The 23677-nt window shown below is 41.9% G+C and overlaps 1 pseudogene across 1 annotated transcript in view; it reads right to left on the bottom strand.

The window, feature by feature from the left end:
* LOC311226029 (NEDD4-binding protein 1-like) overlaps nucleotides 1-23677 on the bottom strand; it is an 87066-nt pseudogene that overhangs the window by 45548 nt on the left and 17841 nt on the right. The window contains exons 3-4 of the transcript in view: nucleotides 6874-6890; nucleotides 5192-5322 (exon numbers count right to left, since the gene is read on the bottom strand). The product of the transcript in view is annotated as an NEDD4-binding protein 1-like (transcript). The remainder of the gene's footprint in view (nucleotides 1-5191; nucleotides 5323-6873; nucleotides 6891-23677) is intronic.

Below are 23677 nucleotides of genomic sequence, written 5' to 3'. Positions count from 1 at the left end.
CTTTAAGCCTGCGTTTGAATCCTAGTAATATTCCCTTTCCTCATTGAATAATGCCCCTGACGGCAGCGCCAGGCAGTCTCGTCCTCAGACAGGTTCAAGGGCGAGTCTGGGCATGTTGGAACATGCCTGGAGCCGGCGCATTGATTCGAGACAAGAGCTGAGGTTTGGCACTAGAAAGCCACTTAAGTATATATATCGTGGCAGGTGCGAACAGCAGCAGTGTGACAGTTCGGTAAAATAGTGAAGTGCAAGCAGTTCGTCTAAACAGAGTGTTGTGAACCACGTGCAAAGTGAATAGTAAAAGTGTCAGAGTTAATGCAATAACGTCAAGTTCGACTTAGCTTAATGTGAAGTAAAGAGTCGTTATTTAGTGTGAATCGTGCCAACAGCAGTTCGTTCGTGTGTAGCATTACCCAGCAGTTCGTTCGTTGAGTAACTAGTGAAACCTTAGCCAGTGTGCGTGGACTAAATACATTGGTGCCAGTACACGAGGAGGGCCTAGTCGTAGAACCTACTGGACATGTGCATATTAGAACCTACGGCGGCGATTGCAGAACCAGTATTGGTTGGATTATAGTGATTGTGGAACGTACTACCTGGAGAAGAGCATCGTTAATACCCACTGTCGTTTGGATTTAACCACCTTGAAGATTTACCTCGGGCTGGCTTCGTGGACCGAAGCTAGCTGGCTATCGTCATTGCTATCGGGCAATTGGATTACAGTTATTGCTTTGTTGCTGAGCCTTTGGATTACAAGGACTGGATCTATACGAGAACCCCTTCTTCTTCAATTGAACAGACTGAGTATCCGAACATTCTTCCTTCCTCCAGAGCTTACATCTCTGGGAGGAAACCCCCTGTCTCCAGCGGTACCAGGTGTTTTTTAGTAATAACTATAAAGTAATGGTATTTATTCAACAACAGGTGATTGTATAGATTAGTATTAGTATCATTAATTGACAACTATCTCAATGAGTTCACCCACGGAATGGTTGTTGGGACATTGATTCCGCACGGACGTTATACGTCGTTGCGCACTTCCTCCTATCCAGAAGGCTCCGGTTCAGTTAGCTCCTAGCAGAGGATCTGTTGTGATTTTTAATGCACAATAAATATTCAACATTCTCTTTTGAGACTCCGCCTCAGACTCTTATCATTTGGCACTAAACGCTAAACATTGTCACCGATATGGCTGTCCGCAACATGTCATTAATTGTGTGCGAGAGGTCGATCAGTTAGCCACATTAGCGTGAGCTAGGTTAGCGTTAGCTAACGTTAGATGGAAATACAAACAATGTAACGTTACTGATGAAAAAGTGATTTACCTTGGAATACTCCTGTGCCAACTTGCTGTACTTTGCTTGCAGGTCTGCAGCCATTATTGCTGGATTATGAATAGCCCCAACTTTAGCCAAGGTAACGTTAAAGCTAAAACTAGCTTTCGGTTAGCGCTTCAGCTAATGCTAAATAACACCAGCAAGCGAACCCATCAGAGCGCCCCGTCAACACCCCTCTCTCGGGACGATGGCACTTAAGAAAGTATCTGCTGTTAAAATGACAAACAGCATTGACACTTTAATTCCTGGTCGATTAAAAACACGTTTGTTTTATAATGCTCACTCAGCAGACCGCAGTGTTGTTGATAAATGACGTCATATGGTATCGGAGGCTAGCCTTTCGGCGTATTCGCCGATACCGATACCAGCATTTTAGGCAGTATCGGCGGCATTTCCGATACTGGTATCGGTATCGGAACAACTCTATTTGCTACTGACTGACTTTATTCATATTCTTCGCCATACAAGCGCGACCTTAATTCCCACTCTGTATAATTGCTGCATAACAATAAATATTCTAAATGATATTTCTTTGTCACCGTGCCGTATATTCTGAGTGTCTGCCATAATTAGTTGTACTGTCTGGCAAGTAATAATAAGTACATAATTAGCAGTGGTTTAATCTATCACAATCTTTAATACAGTCAGGGATTTGTAACCCCTCAGTTACAATAGTAGTATAGCATAATGACAGAGTTGAAACTGTATAGTATTAGCATGTCTATTTTTATCATGCACATCTTATGCCTTCTTATTACCTGTTTTTTATGTATTTTATTATTAGTATTATTGCACAATCGATGCAGGCATGACCACCCGCATTTCACTGTATGCCCTGGTATGTATGTGACGAATAAACCTCTTGAATTGATTTGATATTGTCTGCTGATTTGTCATGCAATGATAATATTTCTATTACATACTATTATCATACTACTGCTATTACATTTACATTTACATTTAGTCATTTAGCTGACGCTTTTATCCAAAGCGACTTACAAGTTCTGTACGACAAGCCATCAGGAAGGGCACAACTCTATCAGCTGAGCAACAATGTTCATTAAAGTGTTGAGTGCTACAGTGTAGGTTAGTTTATTAGGACAAGTGCATGACAGTACGGTTAGTTAGGGTTAGATTTTTTTTTTCTTTTTTAAATTCAGATAATGGTTGAAGAAGTGCGTCTTTAGTCGACGGCGAAAGATAATCCTAACTGGGGTGGGTAGTTCATTGCACCATTGTGTGTGAGAATAGGCGACTTCTCTTTGATGACCCTCCCGGAGCTCAGATAGGAGTAGGTCTGAGGCAGCCAGAAGATGCAGTATTACATACTATTATCATACTGCAAGGGGGGGGGGTGGTACAGGTAGTAAAAACAACACAAGCAGTGTAAACAAATAGGTCAATATAATTTAATTTAATAAATAAAGGTTTTCAATTCAATTCAATAACTGAAATATACATTATTCACAGGTAGTGTTATTGTCCTCCTTGGGTTAGTCCTCCTCCTACTATTAGTTTAGACTAGTAGTCTACTACAATACAAAGTGTTTGATTTTGTATCTGATCTGTCATGACAGCATGGCTGTCACAGCACTTAATTATGTTAATACTATTCAGGGGAGAGGTGTGGCTGGGAGGTATTGTTTACGCCCAGCAGAAACCTGGTGTAGGTGTCAAAATGTGGCTAAACTTTGAGAGATGTTTTCTCTGCTTCAGTCTCTGGGAAAAAAGACTGCTACAAGATTTAAAATTAGCACATCACAATAATAACATTCTCAAATTTCAAAGTATGACACATCATTTGAAAGCTTACATTCTGTACTTTCACAATCTGGAAAAATCTGGAAATGAAAATACAGACATGTTGGCACAATTGCTGGACTCTGTCACATATATGTGGCAAAGGTGTGTAATATTTGAATTATCTTTGAATTATTTTGACTTTCTCTTTCATAAAATGTTTATTCAACTTCAGCCACAATCATAAACACCACATATTGTTTTTTGTAATGTCAGATTTAACAACTCCTTTCAGAAAAGTGGGAGTATTTCATTTTTAATCTGAAGTTGAATAAAATATTTGTGGAAAAGAAAGTGGGAAATTATTTCAACATATAATCTTTTTATGGCATTTTTCAATTTAGTCCCCCAATATGGTAAGAGTATAACACTTTAGTTTTCAGACACAAGGGTTAAATTATTTATTTGTTTCTTGGCAGATTTAACATTGGGCTTTTGACAGGGGAGATGATGCATTGCATGGTAACGTTAGCTAGCTAACATCCACATGTTTATTTTTATCACTGACTAACCTGCTGGTTCCTTGACCTTGGTGCAAGAAAACATTTGATAAATGGTGCTGGATTTAGCAGCATCTCCTGTAAGGGCCTTTCTTTTTATTTGTTTTATCCCTCTCTCCTCCACCCTTTCTCTTTCTTCCACTGTCCATCTTGACATCAACGTTAATTGACTTTCGCTCTACTGTATCTCTCCCGAGTCCCTCACTACCTGGCTCATTGCCTGGCTGTTATTCTGCATCTGAGTGCCATCTGTCATTCCATTCGCCGCCTCCGCTATCAATCAGTTGTATCGCCTGGTCCCGCCTCCACCAATCACAAACGGCAGCACATACATTGTGTGTGTGTGATCCGAGGGAGAGAGTCAGATAGTTCTCCAACTCTGTCGCAGACAGTGAAATCCTGGTTGTTCCCCACCCACCTAGGTTATCTAACTATCGTGCTGTGCCGCCGCCACAACTTTTTTTTTATCTGTGCAGGCCAGGCCACCGGGAAAACTCCCGGTGCTCCCGATGGCCAGTCCGGGCCTGCCCCCAACCACTCCTCAGTTCTGCATCTCTCCTCTCTCTCACTCTGTGTAACCTCGCCGCCAAACACTCCTCAGTTCTGCATCTCTCCTCTCTCTCACTCTGAGTAACCTCGCCCCCAAACACTCCTCAGTTCTGCATCTCTCCTCTCTCTCACTCTCTGAGTAACCTTGCCGCCAAACACTCCTCACTTCTGCATCTCTCCTCTCTTTCACTCTCTGAGTAACCTCGCCCCCAAACACTCCTCAGTTCTGCATCTCTCCTCTCTCTCACTCTCTGAGTAACCTCACCGCCAAACACTCCTCAGTTCTGCATCTCTCCTCTCTCTCACTCTGTGTAACCTCGCCCCAACCACTCCTCAGTTCTGCATCTCTCCTCTCTCTCTCACTCTGTGTAACCTCGCCCCCAAACACTCCTCAGTTCTGCATCTCTCCTCTCTCTCACTGATGTAAAGCCATGTACCGTTGGTAAATCTGTGATCTGCTGTTAAGCAAAGTTACATTGAGAGCTGTTCGACTGCATTAAAAAATGTATATTTAAAATTGGGTGATTTACAAACCTTTCCTCATCACTGATGCTAGTACATGATGCCTGTTAAAAATATACAGCAGTGTCTGAGCTGAGGCAAGCTGTAACTGGCTACAACCATTAGAGTCATACATGCTTCTAACAATCTAATGTTAGTAACATAACGTTGCTGTGTCTCTCCACGTGTGTGATGTTGTGTTTGGCTGTGCTTCGACCCACCAAGCTAAGATAGAAATAACCTTAATATTTTATCACTTAGATTGGATATTTAGCTTGTAACCAGGTCCGTCAACAAACACTGTATTTGTCAACAAGCACAGAGTCTAACTAACTTAGGACTGGCCCAAACTATTTCGATATTTCAATTTTGTTATTTCAGAAGGCCTCTTCATTAGGCCTAATTCACTGCCTACTGTTTTGGTCTTTAGCTTTTTCTCAATTTAAATTGAAGTTTTTTCATCTTTATTGAGTCATCTTTATTGAATGTGATCATAGACGATACCTGTGGTGAGTCTGTCTCTCTCCTGTCTCCACCGGGGGACAAAGACTGTGATCTGTCTGTGGCCTCGCTTCCAGAATGCCTCCACTGCCAGAGCTATTCCTCGACACGAGAACAAACTATGGAGGCCGTGACTAGAGAGAGATAGAGAAACATAGAGAGAGGTGTTATGCTGGCAGAGGGAAGGAGTCATTTCCGTGGCAATTTCACAGATAGAATAAATACAAAGCCAGTTGTTGATAATGATGCTATTGATTGGTACAGTCCTTTCTCAGCACAATTCAAGGTGTTCCTCATACTAGCTCCTGATATATAGACATAAATCAATACAAAGTCAATGGGGTTTGGGGATTAAAGCAAAAAAATAGTAGTTTGATTTGATAGTTTATTTGATAGGGACAGCACATGTTAATGAACATCAAGTACAAAACACAAAATGTAAACATGCAGGGTTGTATGTAGCAAGAGCTAATTTACACCAGAAGACAGCAAACCTCTTTCAATAAATAAATAGCCTGCTTAGGGTAAAAGCATTGTGACAATCAATGGTAAAAACAACAATAAAAACAAGAAACAAGTTACATAAACTAAATCAGATTAAAAATGATCGCAGTTCTGGTTTGCCTTAAGATGCAGTTTAAGAGGGTGGCTATGTGGTGCAGTGGGCAAGGCGCTCACCACGAATACTGGAGATGCTGGGTTCGCCTGTTCAAGTCCAGCGCTCCACATTGCTTTCAGCTTAGCTGGTCGTCCGTACTAATACACATTGGCAGTATTAGGGGGTTGGAAACTGATGGGTGGGGATCGGGCGTTGTGGACAGCGACTCCTACAGGTCGGTTGGTGCGCCTGCGCAGTAGAATCAGGAAGCGATGGGGGCGGCGCCCCTCCAAAGCGCAGACCCCTGACGCTGAAAGTGTCATGATCACAGCACGGGCATACTTCACTCCCCCTCCTTTTCCCCTCACGTCCTCCACACGCTCCTCTTCATCCCCCTCTCCACCCACTACACACTCCTCCTCGTCCTCTCCTTCTCCATCCACCCCTCCCTTTACCCTCATACGCCCAGCTGCACTCCATCCCCCTAATGCACACGCGGTCAGGCACCTCACTCTCCACAGCTGCACTCAATCCTCCCCTGATGGAATGCCTACTTCTACTCCTCGACGCTGACCAGAAGCTGTCGTGGTATTAATTACCACTACCCAGTTACGACGTCTCTGCCTAAAGCTCTGCTGGATTCCATCCTTGTATTGCCTACTCTAACCTGTTCTCTCCTGTGCCCCAAAGGACCGCCGTCCCTGCCTGGACGTCTCCTGTCCCCGAAGAGGAACACTTGTTCTCCCGCTGCAGCCCAGCAGCGTCCAAGACAAGCACAAGGACCGCTTGCTCGCTCGCTGCCGCCACGGCAGCCACAAGACAGAACATAACCCTGTTCTATTCCCCCCAATTCCTGTGTTGCTCATTTCATTAAACACCCTTGAAACCGCTCCTATCTCCTCTCCTGTGTATTCAGCAATTGGGCTGTGCTGTCAGCTGCACCAGCTGCACTCGAGACCGAGGAGGAGGACACACATCCATCACGTAAGAGGAAGTTTCAAGGGGAGCCCGTGAGTATTATCGACGACCAGAATGCTCGGGTAGACCAACTCGCTCACTCGTTGGATGACATCATTGCTCAGCTTACCGCTCTCGCACGCGGCTCTGCGGAGCGAGAAACACAATATCGCCGTATCGAGGCACACTTGGCACAGCAGGCCCTACCAGCCGCTTCCCCCGCTGCACCGAGTCCCCCGCATAGAGAACCCCCTGTCCCCGCACCAGAACGTTATGACGGAAGCGTCTCCAAATGCTGTGCGTTTTTATTTCAGTGCTCATTGGTGTTCGAACAGGAACCTTACACGTTTCACAGCGATCGGTCTAAGGTAGCTTACCTGTCGGCTCTTCTCACAGGCGCGGCGTTGAGATGGGCCACCGCTCTCCACTTTAATAATTCCTTCCTCTGCAATTCGTACTCCGAGTACGTCGACGACATGCGTAAAGTATTTGACCACCCTCCAGATGGCTCAGAGGGGGCCTCTGGCTTGTTTTCGATCCGCCAGGGAGGTCGCAGTGTAAGCGAATACGCTATCGAGTTCCTCCGAGCCCATGGATCTCGACCGCTCACGCCTTCCCCCCAGCGAACGTCGACACAGGCTCGCCACAGGAGCATGTCTATACTGCGGCCAATTAGGTCAATCCGTTGTCTCGTGCTCGCTTCGCCCAAGACGACGGGGCTCGACAGTAGCGCTGGGCGTCTGTTCGAGTCTTGATATCGCTCCCAGCTCTGGCCCAAACATGCTATTCAGCGCTACGCTGTGTCTAAATAACCAATCGCTCCCGCTATCCGCCCTGGTTGACTCAGGGGCCGACGAGAACCTCATCGACGCCGGGGTAGTCTCCCGTTACAACATCACCACTGAACCTGTGACGCCAGGGGGTTAAACGGAAAACTTCTCACACAAATTACTCGCCACACCATACCCCTCCGCCTTCTGCTATCCGGGAATCACAGCGAGAATATTCGGTTTCACGTTACCAACTCTCCCAACAATCCTATTGTCCTGGGCATGCCTTGGCTCAAGTTACACAACCCCGTTATCAATTGGCCTACCGGCCTAGTGACCAGCTGGAGCGCCCACTGTCACGTCGCATGTCTGCAATCGGCTCGGCCGCCACTAGAGGGCACCGGTTCGCACCCCCCCAATGAGAACATTGATCTGTCTGCAATTCCGCCTGCCTACCATGATTTAAGAGAGTTTTTTAGCAAACAACAGGCTCTCTCCCTGCCTCCTCATCGCCAATATGACTGTGCCATTGATTTACTCCCCGGAGCGCCACTCCCCGCTAGTCGCCTGTTCAACCTCTCACGCCGAGAGAGAGAATCAATGGAGAAGTACGTCCACGAATCCTTGGCCTCGGGCATAATCAACCCCTCCTCCTCTCCTGTCGGCGCAGGATTCTTCTTAGTTTCCAAGAAGGATCGTTCCCTTCGCCCCTGTATCGACTACCGGGGTCTCAACGACATCACGGTAAAAAACAAGTACCCCCTGCCTTTAATAGACTCTGCTTTTGAGCCCCTGCAAGGTGCCACCATCTTCACAAAACTGGACCTCAGGAACACCTATCACCTTGTCCGCATGCAGGAGGGAGACGAGTGGAAGACGGCCTTCAAGACACCACTCGGCCACTTCGAGTACAAGGTAATGCCCTTTGGACTGGCCAACGCCCCTGCTGTCATCCAGGCCCTCGTCAATGACGTTCTCCATGACGTACTCCACCGCTCCGTTTTCGTCTACTTAGACGACATTCTGATCTTCTCCCACTCCATGGAGGAGCATGTCCAGCACGTCCGCGGGGTCCTCCAGCGTCTTCTGGAGAACAAGCTGTTTGTCAAGGCGGAGAAGTGTGAGTTCCACGTCTCCTCCATCGGCTTCCTCGGCTACATCATTGAGGGCGGCAAGATCCGGGTGGACCCCGAGAAGATCAGAGCGGTGTCCGACTGGCCTCGTCCCACCAACGTCAAGCAGCTCCAACGCTTCCTGGGGTTTGCCAACTTTTATCGGCGCTTCATCAGGGACTACAGCCTGGTTGCGGCGCCCCTCACCCAACTCACCTGGCCTTCCGTGCCCTTCGTCTGGTCCGACGCAGTGGACTCCGCCTTCGCCGAGCTGCGCCGGTGCTTCACCACCGCACCCATCCTCGTCCAGCCGGACACGTCCCGCCAGTTCGTGGTGGAGGTGGACGCCTCCTGCACTGGAGTGGGGGCGGTTCTTCCCCAACGCTCCGCCACCGACCAGAAGCTGCACCCCTGCGTCTTCTTCTCACGCCGCCTAACCCCAGCCGAGATCAACTACGACATCGGGAACCTGAAGCTCCTGGCGGTCAAGCTAGCCAGATTCGGGGGTGTGTGAGCGCCACGGGCTATTCAGCGGTGTGTACCCTGCCGCTGCATCGGTGACGGTCTCTTGTGATGACAGATCAGGTGTTTCGTTGGTATTCATCGTTACCCCGCTCCAGAGATACCGTTGGCTCTGCGATTCTGTATAGACAAGCATGTATTTGCACTCCGGAGGAGACACTAGTGGTTAGAGGTACGTAGAGTAGCGGTGAGCTGGATTCATCAGAGTCCAGTTCGTATCCAGTGTAGAGTTCGTACGGAGAGTAGGTCATGATTACTGTCTAAAGTACATAAGCGCTGTAACTCTTTTTAAAATGGTACTTTATGGATAACACGCCCCTTCTTTCACACCATCGCTAGGACATTCACAATCCTGTTCCCCTGACTCGATGTCCGGGAAGAGCCGTCTCCGTAGGTGGTCCATATCTGCTTGCACCTTTAGCATCTTGCTCGTGACAGCTCCACACGTGTGAAGACACTCTAACCACGTGTTTACAGGAACAGTAAATAGGATGCTCTCGGGGCCGAAAGCATACCTCTTGAAGATTGCCATATCCCCAACCCCACTAACACCTGGGGTGTTATGTATAGAAATACGTGCTGTGTAATCAGTGATGCCACAGATTACTTGTAAAAGTAATCCGATTACTGATTATTGATTACTCCTTTAAAAAGTAATCCAAGTTACTTTACTGATTACTTGATTATCAGAGTAACTTAGTTACTTTGAAAGTAACTAGGTTACGAAGTCGTCGTCGTTCCCCCAACCGTTTTTTTTAAACGCTTTATTGAAAGTGCATAAATTGTTTTTAACTTGTTTCTCTGCACATAACGTAAATTGTTAAACTAGTGCTTCAGCTTCTGTACCATCAAGTATGGTAAAGCAACAGTCTATGATGCTCACAGCATTAGAGCAGCCAGCCAGTGGTTTTACAAAACCAGTGTATCCATTCACATCTAACAAATGCAGGCTGAACTATTCAATTATATCAACTGTAACTATTAAATTGTTTTTATAAATGTCTCTCTATAAACATACAATCAGTCTCTCTTTAACATGTAAATTAACTGTAAATCTGGCAAATAAGAGCTTTTGCTCTGCCACCATTATACATTAATCAAAAGGGAAAGAAACAATCTCTCTCTTTTGCTGTTTGGCTGGCCTCCGAGTCCTCCTGTACCTACTAGTCGAAGCGTCGGCTAGTGTTGTGATTCCAGATGCTTTCAATGCAATTGGATGTGCTGTTTTTAGCGGTAGACAGTATTTTGTTTCCTCCGCATATGAACGTGAAGTAGTGACTGACGAGCGTTTTGGGATGGAAGTCTGAACAGAAACATATGTCACATGACGTGCTGTAAAGACCCGCCCTACTCTGCCTCTGATTCGCAGACTGTGGATGGGGAATGTGATTGTACCAAAGCAGAGTCACTCACAGACAGAGTGTCCAGTCACGCCGCGGCCCGCGGGACACATTCTTGTGTAACCCTTTCACTGCCACACTACGTCACTCCCAAAAGAAAAACAGCTCAAAATGTATTTTTGACTGTCGAAAACGAAATAAAATACTGCATTCCGCCTGCATTATGAATTTATGATGAGATAGTAACGAAATAGTAATGCACAGCCACTTGGACAAGTAACTGCAATCAGATTACTGGCTTTTAAAGATTAACGCGTTAGATTACTATTTTCGGGGGAAAGTAATCAGATTACAATAACGCGTTACTTAGTAACGCGTTACCGGCATCACTGTGTGTAATATACAAAATAGTTTTCTATATCACTAGACCCTGATAACAGATTGATTAGCTGGCCATCCTTGAGTTTTCTAGCGACTAGACCGTCTAAAACTGCTACATCTATACATTTTTTGCTACATCTATACACTGTTTGACTCTTTCATTATTTAAACTGTAGCTTAATGACTTCCTAAACCTCTATATCTATAGACAAGACTTGTGGCTTTATATCACAAAAATGTTGCAACTCTGCTTGGCTAAACGACTGCTTGTTTGTAGTACAAACAATGGATGAAGACACAATGAGAACCTTATCTCAATCCATCGTCCAACAGATAAGAACTGACATGATTGCCTTCTTGGATGCTAAACTGGAACCTATTATTTGTACTTTGAACGGCATTCAGAACTCTGTATCCACACTAGCAGACCATCTGCAGCTAATGGAGCACCGTGTTGGAGCCAATGAAGATAATGTAAATGATCTCACCACCCGGGTCACACAACTTGAAAAAGACAACTCTTACCTGCTGACAAAGATTGATGACATGGAGAACAGAAGCAGATCTTTGAACCTCCGCTTCATAAAAGTACCCGAGGCCGCTGAAGGTCGGGACCTGATTCCTCAACTCCTGGGGCAGGAGAACTTCCCCACTCCATTATCCATTGAAAGGGCTCATCGCAATCCGACCTCTCGACAGGATGACAGATCCAACCCGAGACCTATCCTGATAAAGCTACAACACTTTCAGGATAAAGTCAAGATCCTCCGACTTGCACGTGAAAAAAATAGTTGTTCCTTAATAACTTGCGTGTCTTCATCTTCCCCGACTACAGTGTTGAACTGACAAGAAAACGCCAGGCCTTCCTACCAGTGAAACGGCATCTCAGAGATCTTAATTTAAGATACTCACTTCGTTTTCCAAGCACCCTGAGTGTGACCGTCAACGGCAAAGAGGAGCTGTTCCGCGACCACAAAACTGCCGAAGCTTTCTTCAAGACTACAGCGTAATTAACTTTCATTCTCGTCAAAGTCTTTCGAAGATGTCGCCTCATGTTCTTGGATGACAATGTTGCTGACTCCAATCGATGCCAACAGGCTAGCTTTAGCCATTCACTCGCCACTAACGTTAAGTCAATCTCTCGAAAATATCCCACGTTTGTTAACATTCCTCTTCATGATCGTTGTTAACTCCATCGACATGAAAATAGTGACTTTTTGAACTAACCGGTGGAATCGCCTTGTTTCTGTCAGTCTTTTTTTTGGCTGATATTCTTTCGTTCTCTAAACTCGCGTCCAACAGGTTGGGTACGCTGACTTTTTTGTTTGCCGGAAAGTGTGGCGCCTCCGTCTACTTTCTACTGCCGTAAAGCGGTAGCATAGTGTTGTAAAGTGTTGCAACGTGTAGTCTCGTTATCTTTACACTAAGAGGAATAATTTATTTCAGTTTTTCTTTTAGGTTGTTATCTTGTACTTGTTGTTATCAGGTTGGACTGAGGGTATTATTATTATAAAAATAATATATATATATATGTATATATTGAATTATTAGTTGTATTTATATATATATATATATATATATATATATTTCCCTTTAATGAATCTTGTCACTGAAATGTACACTGTACCCTTTCCAACCTCACATGTGGTACTAACTTATCTTACCATTTGTAAAGTTACTACTGAGCTACATATACATAACATAAACAGACAATGCTCAGTGAGGTGGAGGTTCTGGCCTACTCACCTAAATCATTGGGCCTAAGGGGTCAAGGATCAATGTGCCAGTCTTGTTTTCTGTTTTTTGTTTTTATGTTTTCTGTGTGTGCCAGTTATGTGTTCTGTCTGTTTGTCCTGTCTCTGTGTGCTCTTGTGTTTTATAATATTTTATGGATCTGCTTTACTCTATGTTTGGTCAATGATAGTATCCTTATTAAACGTATGAACAACTGGATAGTGTTAAAGGTTTGAAAATTATTCATTTGAATATCAGAAGCCTTCGTACCAAAATCACTCTACTTCGTGCATGGGTTGAACTATATAAACCAAATATTATAACCCTGTCTGAAACCTTGCTCTCCACTAGAATATCTAATAATGAAATTAAACTCACAAATTATGTCTTATATAGAGCTGACAGGGGAACAAAGGGAGGTGGTTTAGCCACATATGTGTCATCCACTCTGGCTTCCGAACTAATTACACCTGTTGTTGAGCCGTCTCACTTTGAGAGTATTTTTGTAAAGGTAACTCTGCATGAAAACAAGTATATTACTATAGGAAATATTTACAGACCTCCTTCTTCACCTGCTGAATCCTTTAATTCTATAGCCTCTACCATAAACTCTATAAGTAATAAAAATGAACTTATTATTCTGGGAGACTTTAATAAAAATTTGATTGACAAATCATCTAACAAACAAAAAAGCATATTTGGTCATTTGAATTTAAGCCAGCTAATTAATGAGCCCACTCGTGTCACACCCACATCTCAATCTCTAATTGACTGGATACTGATATCTCATCCAGATAGAATTTTAAAATCAGGAGTAATGTCTGATTGTTTCAGTGACCACTCACTTGTGTATTGTATTTGGAAAATTAAACTTCCTAAATCACCACCCAAACTGATTAAAATCAGGCAATATAAAAAAATGAACATTGGCCAATTTATCAATGACGTGATTTCCATCAACTGGGATAGGTACCAACTAATACCAAATGTTCACTGTGCTTGGGACTTCTTTCTCTCTGAGTTTACTAAAACTATTGACAAGCATGCTCCTTATAAAAATATAAAAGTCTAAGGAAGGCATCTCCCCTGGATTACTTCTGAACTTATAGGTATTTTCAGGCAGAGAGACAAAGCTTGGGCAGCATCTCGTAAATCTAAGGATCCTGCTGACTGGAAAAAGTACAGGCAGTTGAGAAATGTGTCCAAAACCATGACCAGAAATGCAGAAGCCAATTATTATAGAGAGTCTCTTACTCGTGATTTTAAAAATCCCAAAAACTTTTGGAAGAAAATAAAAGATTTAACTGGTTTGGATAAAAATATATCCTCCAACCAAATAAGAGTCAACAATATTATTTTACACAATCCTAATTTAGTCGCGGATGCATTCAATCAACACTTTTCTTCTGTCTCTTCTCCCACAATGCATGATCCTTATATTGCTCTTAACAATATTCAGCCCTGTAACAGCTCCTTCTCTTTTAAGAAAATAACACCTGTTGAGGTCCATGCTGCAATTAATGATCTGAAGGTAGGTAGTGGTCCCGGGTTAGATGACATTGAGAAAAAATTTCTAATTATAGCATCACACATTATCATGTATCCACTCTGTGATCTCTTCAACATGTCATTATCCACTTGTGAAATACCGGCTATCTGGAAGTGGTCTTGTATCACTCCTTTGCATAAAGGGGTTGATTTTCTAGAACCTAATAATTACCGTCCAATCTCAATTATCTGCTCCACTATAAAAATATTTGAAAAGTTAATTTATAACCAATTATCATATTATCTAGATGAACACAATATATTATCACCCAATCAATCTGGCTTTAGATCAAATCATTCCACAACTACAGCACTATTGAAACTTACTAGTGATATTTTCTCTGCCTCTAATAATGGTAACTTGACTGGTGCTATTTTTATTGATTTAAGCAAGGCCTTTGATCTCGTTGACCACTACCTCCTTTTAGATAAATTATATTCTGTTGGTTTGTCAAGGAATTCTTTATTATGGTTTAATTCCTATCTGCATAATAGAAAGCAATGTGTAGCAATTCAAGGTAGAAAATCTGATTTATTAGTTCAACAAAGAGGTGTGCCGCAGGGCTCAACTCTTGGTCCACTTCTTTTTTCTATTTTTATAAACGACCTCCCTTCAATTATTTCTGAATGTTGTATTCAGCTCTATGCTGATGACACAGTAATTTACACCTCCAAATCACACATTGAATTAGCTCTGCAATCTGATTTCAATTCCTTGCAACATTGGTTAGCTGCTAACAAATTACTACTCAACAAAAGCAAATCATATACAATGATCTTTGGTACTCCCCAGTGCATCAAATCTAAAGCCAAATCTCGTGTATGTGCTATTCATAGTTTAGATGGTACACCTTTACAAAGAGTCGAACACACAAGATACTTGGGTGTTTGGCTCGACTCTGAATTATCATTTAAGTGTCACATTGATCATATTGTAAGAAAAATTAATCTTAGTGTGGGTATTCTCTACCGCTCCAGAAACTGTTTAACTCTTTCTGTTAGAAAAAAGCTTGTAATTCAACTTATTTTGCCACTTATGGATTATGCAGATATTGTCTACCAGGTTGCATCCAAAACAAATCTCATTCCTCTCAATACATCTTACAATAAATTATGCAGATTTGCTCTTGGATGCCCTTTTACAACTCATCACTGTCTAATGTATGAAACACTGAATTTGCCATCTCCCACTGTAAGAAGACAGCACCACTGGTTACAATTTATTTTCAAATGTATTCATCTTAATTATCCACAATATCTAAAACAATACTTGACTCCATATTATTCCAATTATTATTTAAGGCATTCTAGCCAACTCTATTTTTGCATACCTACACTTTCAACACTCTCAAAAGCAACAGCCAAGAAAGCCTTTTTGTTCAAAGCCCCTTCTGATTGGAATAACTTACCTGCAAATACTCGTTCCATCTCATCTTTTTATTCATTTAAAAATGCGCTGTCTTCTTACTTCCATAGTACATGTACATGTTTTTAGTTTATCATTTTTATCATTTTTAGTTTATCATTTTTAGTTTTATCATTTATATATTGCATACTATCATGACTTTCATTACTTATCTCGTACGAAGTAACGATCCATTCCTATCCTTGCTGGATTTTTGTTTTGTTTTGTTTGTCCTGTTTATTTTATTTTGTGATCTTGTATGTTTGTTTACTTATTTTGTAATTTCATTTCTCAGTTGATTTTGTTGTTGTAGACTGTTTTGATGTCCAATGTTTTTTTTGTGTGTTTTTTTTCTTTTTCTGAAAATGTACATACGCTGTATTGTGTTAGGATCCCCTCGAAAACGAAATGCTACATCTCAAGGGGTTATTCCCAATAAAGAATTTCAATATAAAACCTAAAAATAATTTTTCTTTAGTTGCCAGAATTCTCTCTCACTTAAATAGATTTTTGGTCTTCTTCCAATGCCTTGTAAATCCGTTAGAGCCAGTTTGTATATTGCAACTCTATCTAATCTTCCGTCATATTCCAGACTCAATAATCCATCGGATGTCGGCCACACTTCATTATAAATATCACTTCCATATCTGCACGGTGCCTGTAACAATGCCTTAATACGAGCAAGTCTGTCCGCTGTGTGTATAACCGGTGTACATATATTGTCTGCCATTATGCTCGAGGACTATCTGTAAGAGGCCATTCTAAATATATAGCTTTTTTTTATATAACACCCACATTTATGTCACGCGTAATATCGCATACCTTCCATAGGCACATACATACACCAATAACACTCCCTATGCACATACCTCCAAACCCTACCCGTATTAGTAGCCTAACCCTTAGGGGTCACGCTGGAGCTTTGAACCCGTCGGCGGACAACAAAATAATTAGAATCCCTCTTAAATGCTCAAAAAGGACATCTTTTCAGAAATCGATAAAAATAGAAAAATTGCCATTTCTAGTGCTTTGACATGTAAGGTATACGTCCCCCAACTTGCTAAACCTAATACGACTTGTAAATACGTTTAATTCTTGCTAGATGGTATGCTTGTAATAATCTCCATTTGCGATAAGAACTACATTGCGTCACGAAAAACGCACATACATGGACGCGCGCACACACAAACAGCGCATAGGTGTTAATCACTGAGTGATCTAATATGCATATTCTTCAGCGCGAGAGGGGGGGGTTGTGTTTCTCACTGTCTGTCGTTGATAATATAATCTGAAGAGGTCCTGCATTATTATTATTATTATCATTCTCGAGAATACACGGGACCCGGCGGAACGTTAATTTATGTATTAAAAGTAGTCTTATGCTTTTCATCCTCGCCCGTGTATATACCCACGTCGCGCTAAAACAACATAAACTACTGTATGGCAGAGACAGAGTGCGTGTGTGTACGAGTTATGAGTTATCTCGCAGTTCATTCAAGCGCGCATCACGGTGATGACAGCTCTCTAGAGTAGAAAGGTGCGCTCACAGGGGCGTAGCTGGAGATTCTGGGCCCGATGAAAGAATCAATTTGTGGGCCCCCAATCTATTAAAAAATGTGGGGCCCCCAATCTATAAAAAAATTTGGGGCATTTGCTGGGCCCTTGGAATCATCCTAACCGCCCCCCCCCCCAGCTACTCCCCTGCACACACACACCCTCTCTCTCTCAAACAGAGAAATCAAAAGAAATCAGTACATTACAGAAGGGATTTCTTGTACAGTCTTGTACAGTGGGTGACAATATCTCCCTCTCTCTCCCTCCATCTCTCCTCTGTATCTCCCTCTTTCTTTCTCTTCCTCTATATCCCTCTCTCCCCCCCTCTCTCCCTCTATCTCTTCTTTCTTTCTTTCTTTCTTTCTTTCTTTCTTTCTTTCTTTCTTTCTTTCTTTCTTTCTTTCTTTCTTTCTTTCTTTCTTTCTTTCTTTCTGTCTAGTTAGTTGACAGCTTATGCATGATGTAAAAATTGCAACGTTTCAACTAGAAAGGTAGGCTCAGTAGAGCCCAAATCTCTACCAGACGGGAGCTTTCTCTCTCTCTCTCTCCCTCTCTCTCTCTCTCTCTCTCTCTCTCTCTCTCTCTCTCTCTCTCTCTCTCTATCTCTCTCTATCTCTCTCTCTGTCTGTATCTCCCTATTTCTTTCTCTTCCTCTATATCCCTCTCTCTCCCTCTATCTCTTCTTTCTTTCTTTCTTTCTTTCTTTCTTTCTTTCTTTCTTTCTTTCTTTCTTTCTTTCTTTCTTTCTTTCTTTCTCTCTCTCTCTCTCTCTCTCTCTCTCTCTCTCTCTCTCTCTCTCTCTCTCTCTCTCTCTCTCTCTCTCTCTCTGTCCTGTATCTCCCTCTTTCTTCTCTTCCTCTCTCTCCATCCATCTCTTCTTTCTTTCGTTCTTTCTTTCTTTCTTTCTTTCTTTCTTTCGTTCTTTCGTTCTTTCTTTCTTTCTTTCTTTCTTTCTTTCTTTCTTTCTTTCTTTCTTTCTTTCTTTCTTTCTTTCTTTCTTTCTTTCTTTCTTTCTTTCTCTCTCTTCTCTCTCTCTCTCTCTCTCTCTCTCTCTCTCTCTCTCTCTCTCTCTCTCTCTCTCTCTCTCTCTCTCTCTCTCTCTCTCTCTCTCTCTCTCTCTGTTGTGGGTGTGATTTTATTTTCTCTCTCTCTCAAACAGAGAAATCAAAAGAAATCAGTACATTACAGAAGGAATTTCTTGTACAGTCTTGTACAGTGGGTGACAATATTGTCACAAGGAAAGATAGGTTTCATGTCTATCTATATCTCCCTCTCTCTCCCTCCATCTCTCCTCTGTATCTCCCTCTTTCTTTCTCTTCCTCTATATCCCTCTCTCTCCCCATCTCCCCCTCTCTCCCTCTTTCTTTCTTTCTTTCTTTCTTTCTTTCTTTCTTTCTTTCTTTCTTTCTTTCCTTTCTTTCTTTCTTTCTTTCTTTCTTTCTTTCTTTCTCTCTCTTTCTATTATATTACTATTATATATCTATCTAAATATCTAAACCTCTGTCTATCTAGTGTGTGTATGCATGGCATCAAATCAAAGTGTGTGTTGCCTGTATTGATCAGTCACACTATACCCCCATTCAGCCGTAATTGTTCCCTGCTGGGCCTTTGTTTCATGGTGTGAAGTAGTCATTGACATTGACATTGACATCACATTGCATTCTGGGAAGGAGTGTAGTTCCCTTATCATTAGCTGAATTCACTGAATTCTCTTCAGAGGCTCCTGCTGCAAATTGGTAATGACTGTACCTGAATGTTTGATAGGACATTGATTGAAAACTATCGTCTCAAATTTGACAATTGATGGCTTATTTTGAAGGTATGAATCTGTAATTTTACATTATGTAACAAAAAAAAATATTCTGAGAAGGTGGAGCTAGAAACTCTAGACCTCAGGGGGTTAATGGTATTTACCAATATAATACTGCTTTGATCACATTCTGAGAGATCTACCGTAGTAACGCCTTCTACGGTCTCTGTAAGCTGTGCTAATGTTGACATACTTCCTCTTAATATAACTATGATATTAAGCACGTGAGAGCAACCCCCCGGACACCTCTCTTTATCACTCTAACCGAATGTCATATCAGAGATACAGTCGGGCCTTCTGTAAAAACATTATGGGTTTCAGAACGACAGAGACACCTCTAATCACTAAAGGGGGGAAAACAGACACACACATGCACACACGCACGCACAGACACCTTTGGGGGCCGTAAGCTTTTTTTTTTGTGAACTAGTCATAAATATATGACGCCGGTTGACAGGACCTGAATACTTTGTTATCCACTCACCAGGGGGGTGTGCCATAATTTTCAGGGTGGACACCCTCCTCCATGACACCGCTGGAGGAGTGTCGTTGCAGTACCAATCTAGTGTTTCTGAATGTTATTTCAGCCTATGGAGGGGGAGACAGCATTCAGAGGCTATTGAGCAACCACTTGGAAGAAAGCATTCTCCATGTATCCATTTTCTGAACACAGAAGAATCATGTAGAACACAGACACTTATTCTTAAATCCCCTACACACACACACTTATTCTGAAACTTTATTCTGAACACAGACACTTATTCTGAAGATAGACACATAGTATTTTTCTTAAAAATATACCCATACACACACACACACATTCTGTAACTTAATTCCCCCACACACATTTGAAATGTTTATTCTGAAACTTTATTGTGAACATATACACGTTTTCTTAAAAAATATTCCCCTAACATGCACATGGCTTTATCAAGGAAAACACACACACACACACTTATTCTGAAGACCTTGGAATACACACACACTTATTCTGAAGACCTTGGAATACACACACACTTATTCTTAACTCCCCTACAAATATTGTGAAATGTGTATTTATGTCGACATACATTTATTCTGAAGATAGACACATTGTATTTTTCTTAAAAAATATTCCCCCACACATACATTCTGAAATGTTTAACCCTTAGAAGTCTAACCTAAATAGCTCCTCCTCCTGAGAATTTCCCCCTTTTTTTTGTTACATAATATAAAATTACAGATTCATACCTTCAAAATAAGCCATCAATTGTCAAATTTGAGACGATAGTTTTCAATCAATGTCCTATCAAACATTCTGGTACAGTCATTACAAATTTGCAGCAGGAGCCTCTGAAGAGAATTCAGTGAATTCAGCTAATGATAAGGGAACTACACTCCTTCCCAGAATTCAATGTGATGTCAATGTTAATTTCAATGACTAATTCACACCATGAAACAAAGGCCCAGCAGGGAACAATTACAGCTGAATGGGGGTATAGTGTGACTGATCAATACAGGCAACACACACTTTGATTTGATGCCATGCATATACACACACTAGATAGACAGAGGTTTAGATATTTAGATAGATATATAATAGTAATATAATAGAAAGAGAGAGAGAGAGATAGAAAGAAAGAAAGAAAGAAAGAAAGAAAGAAAGAAAGAAAGAAAGAAAGAAAGAAAGAAAGAAAGAAAGAAAGAAAGAAAGAAAGAAAGAAAGAAAGAAAGAAAGAGAAAGAAAGAAAGAAAGAAAGAAAGAAAGAAAGAAAGAAAGAAAGAAAGAAAGAAAGAAAGAAAGAAAGAAAGAAAGAAAGAAAGAGAGAGAGAGAGACATTTATAATAATAATAATAATAATTATTATTATTATTATTATTAAATAGAATAATTTTCTATAGGCTTGCCGTGGTAGTCAGTGATACTGGTATCATTCTGTGTTCAGGCTTCCATACTTATTGAAAAGAATGCTCATATCCAAAAGTATTAGATAGATATAGGTCATACATGTAGGTATGCATTTGGTTACACACACACACAGAAGTAGTCTCATTGATTGATTGATTGAAAAGTTTATTAACAGATTGCAGAATGGGTACAGTACAGTACAGCTCAATACATACAATTGTTAAGAGGATGCAGACCTGAGAAAGACTTTCGTCTTGTTTCCATCAGGGTCCCCCATTTTCAATTCATCATATGACACACATGACATACAGATAGACATTACTGCTACATCTATACATTTATGACATACCAGATTTTCAAATACAGTACTGTTTGTGATACTAAAAAAATCCAGAAGAAGAGTATACATTTGACATAGAAACTGTGCATTGGGGGAGGTTGGGTAGGTGGGGTGGGGCTGTACATTGGAGGTGGGGGGGGGGGGGGGGGGTTGGGTAGGGGGGGGGGACACTGTACATTGGAGTACTGACATACATTTGACATGGAAACTGTACATTGGAGGAGGTTGGGTAGGTGGGGTGGGGTTGGGTGGGGCTGTACATTGGAATAGCCATGCTTGGTCTTTATTGTACAACTGGGTTAGGACATTTGTAGGGGCCAGTTTTGAATTGCAGTCTCCCGTAGGTGTTCTTTGAGAGTGTTTTTGAAGGTGGGTAGTGATTTACATTCCTTTACAGCTTTGGGTAGGGCGTTCCACATTGTTGTGGCATAATTGCGAAACGTGTTTAGTCCCTTGTTTGAGCCGAATCTGGGTTTTACATGATTTGTGATTTACATGACTCAGACCGGGAGTAGTCTCAGAGAGGGAGATACAGAGGAGAGATGGAGGGAGAGAGAGGGAGATAGGGAGATATAGATAGAGAGAGGGAGAGAGAGAGGGAGAGAGATATATATAGGTTAGAAAGCAACCTGGGTTCTCAGACAGACAGACAGACAGACAGACAGACAGACAGACAGACAGAGAGAGAGAGAGAGAGAGAGAGAGAGAGAGAGAGAGAGAGAGAGAGAGAGAGAGAGAGAGAGGCGACGTCATCTTTCCTTCACAAAGCGCATCGAACGCTGTCAACTAAAGCATCGTGTTTACTACAGCGCGGGTGACCAAAACACCAAACGCGTCACACAGTAGCCAGAACCTGGGTTCTCAGACAGAGAGAGAGAGAGAGAGAAAGCTCCCGTCTGGTAGAGATTTGGGCTCTACTGAGCCTACCTTTCTAGTTGAAACGTTGCAATTTTTACATCATGCGTAAGCTGTCAACTAGCGAGATGCGTTGTACTTGTTACAGAGCTGGTTACAGAGCTGGTCCACACTGCTATTATGAAATGACCCGAAATGTATGTAATTTTGTCAACTAAAGCGGTCTGTGTTTAATAATAATAATAATAATGACTTGGATTTATATAGCGCGACAGCGCGGGTGAGCAAACTCGTCACACAGCAGCCAGTGATCATTCATACCTCGTATACACAGACGCACTCTGCCATACAGTAGTTAATGTTAAATAAAGCCCATTTGAATTGAGAGAGAGCGAGAGTGTGTGTATGTGTATGTAAGCTTTTTTTTTTTTTATCTGAGAGAATGTCCGCGAATGTCCTCAGACTCCTCACGCAGGAGAGGAGAAACGACTGCAAAAAGTCGAGTCCCGTGGATATTATTGCAACAGATAATTCATACATTATTATGTTTAGAATTTGGATGGGGGGGTAGGCTCTGATACCAGTCTCACGCCTCTGCGGGGGTGTAAGTGTAACACCTATTCACAGCGCACACGCCGCTATTGTGTGTGTGCGCGCGTCCATGTATGTGCGTTTCGTGACGCGATTGTAGTTCTTATCGCAAATGGAGATTATTACAATCATGCCATCTAGCAAGAATTAAACGTATTTACAATTCGTATTAGGTTTAGCAAGTTGGGGGACGTATACCTTACATGTCAAAGCACTAGAAATGGCAATTTTTCTATTTTTATCGATTTCTGAAAAGATGTCCTTTTTGAGCATTTAAGAGGGATTCTAATTTCTTTTGTTGTCCGCCGACGGGTTCAAAGCTCCAGCGTGACCTCTAAGGGTTATCTGAAAATAAAAAATAAAAATTATTTTGAAAAAAATTTAAAAAATTAAAAAAAAACTTTTATTTTGAAAATACATCTGCAACCGGAAGTCCCTCCCTAAACCGGAAGTCCATCCCCTCGAAACCGGATGTCCCGCTCATTGAATCCTCGACCAATCAGAGAAGGGGGCGGGACTTATGGGTCATAAATCATCTAAATGGGGGCGTGGTTTGCATAATGAGTTATGGATACTAATTCTCTCTCTAGCATCAGACCAGCCTCCATGAGGGAAATATGAATACCATGGCGAAAATATGAAATATGATCAGAATAACGTTGTACGCCGTGATCTAATTCGCATGAACTTGAAACACGTCGTAAGCCGTTTTCGGCGGAGAAAGTGTTAAGGGCTCGAAATTGCCTGGGTTTTGGTCATATGCTCCCGAAATGCTCCCGCTGTTTGGCTGTTTCTATGTGCAGTGAAAACTAGTCCAATGTTTTAGAACCTAGTCATTGATTTAATTCAGGGTAACCTAAGATTAGCCGCGGAGCTAAGTTTCAAGTTTCTTTATTAGTTGTCATACAGAATACTTTTATACAAAATGCTTCTTTCTGTTACGCTCTGTGCTAGACAAAAGGATAAGTATAAAATAAAATAAGTATAGCAAGTATAAAATAGAAGTCACGTACGTAGACACAAGTGTTCAGTATATACATATGTACAATGTTCAATGCATAGTAGAAGTAACTGAGTTACCATA

Source organism: Notolepis coatsorum, assembly GCF_963971535.1.
Source record: "Notolepis coatsorum genome assembly, chromosome: 3".
In the NCBI taxonomy this organism is placed as follows: Eukaryota; Metazoa; Chordata; class Actinopteri; order Aulopiformes; family Paralepididae; genus Notolepis; species Notolepis coatsorum.
The sequence above is the reverse complement of the archived record's forward strand: the minus strand, read 5'-3'. Positions and strand labels throughout refer to the sequence as shown.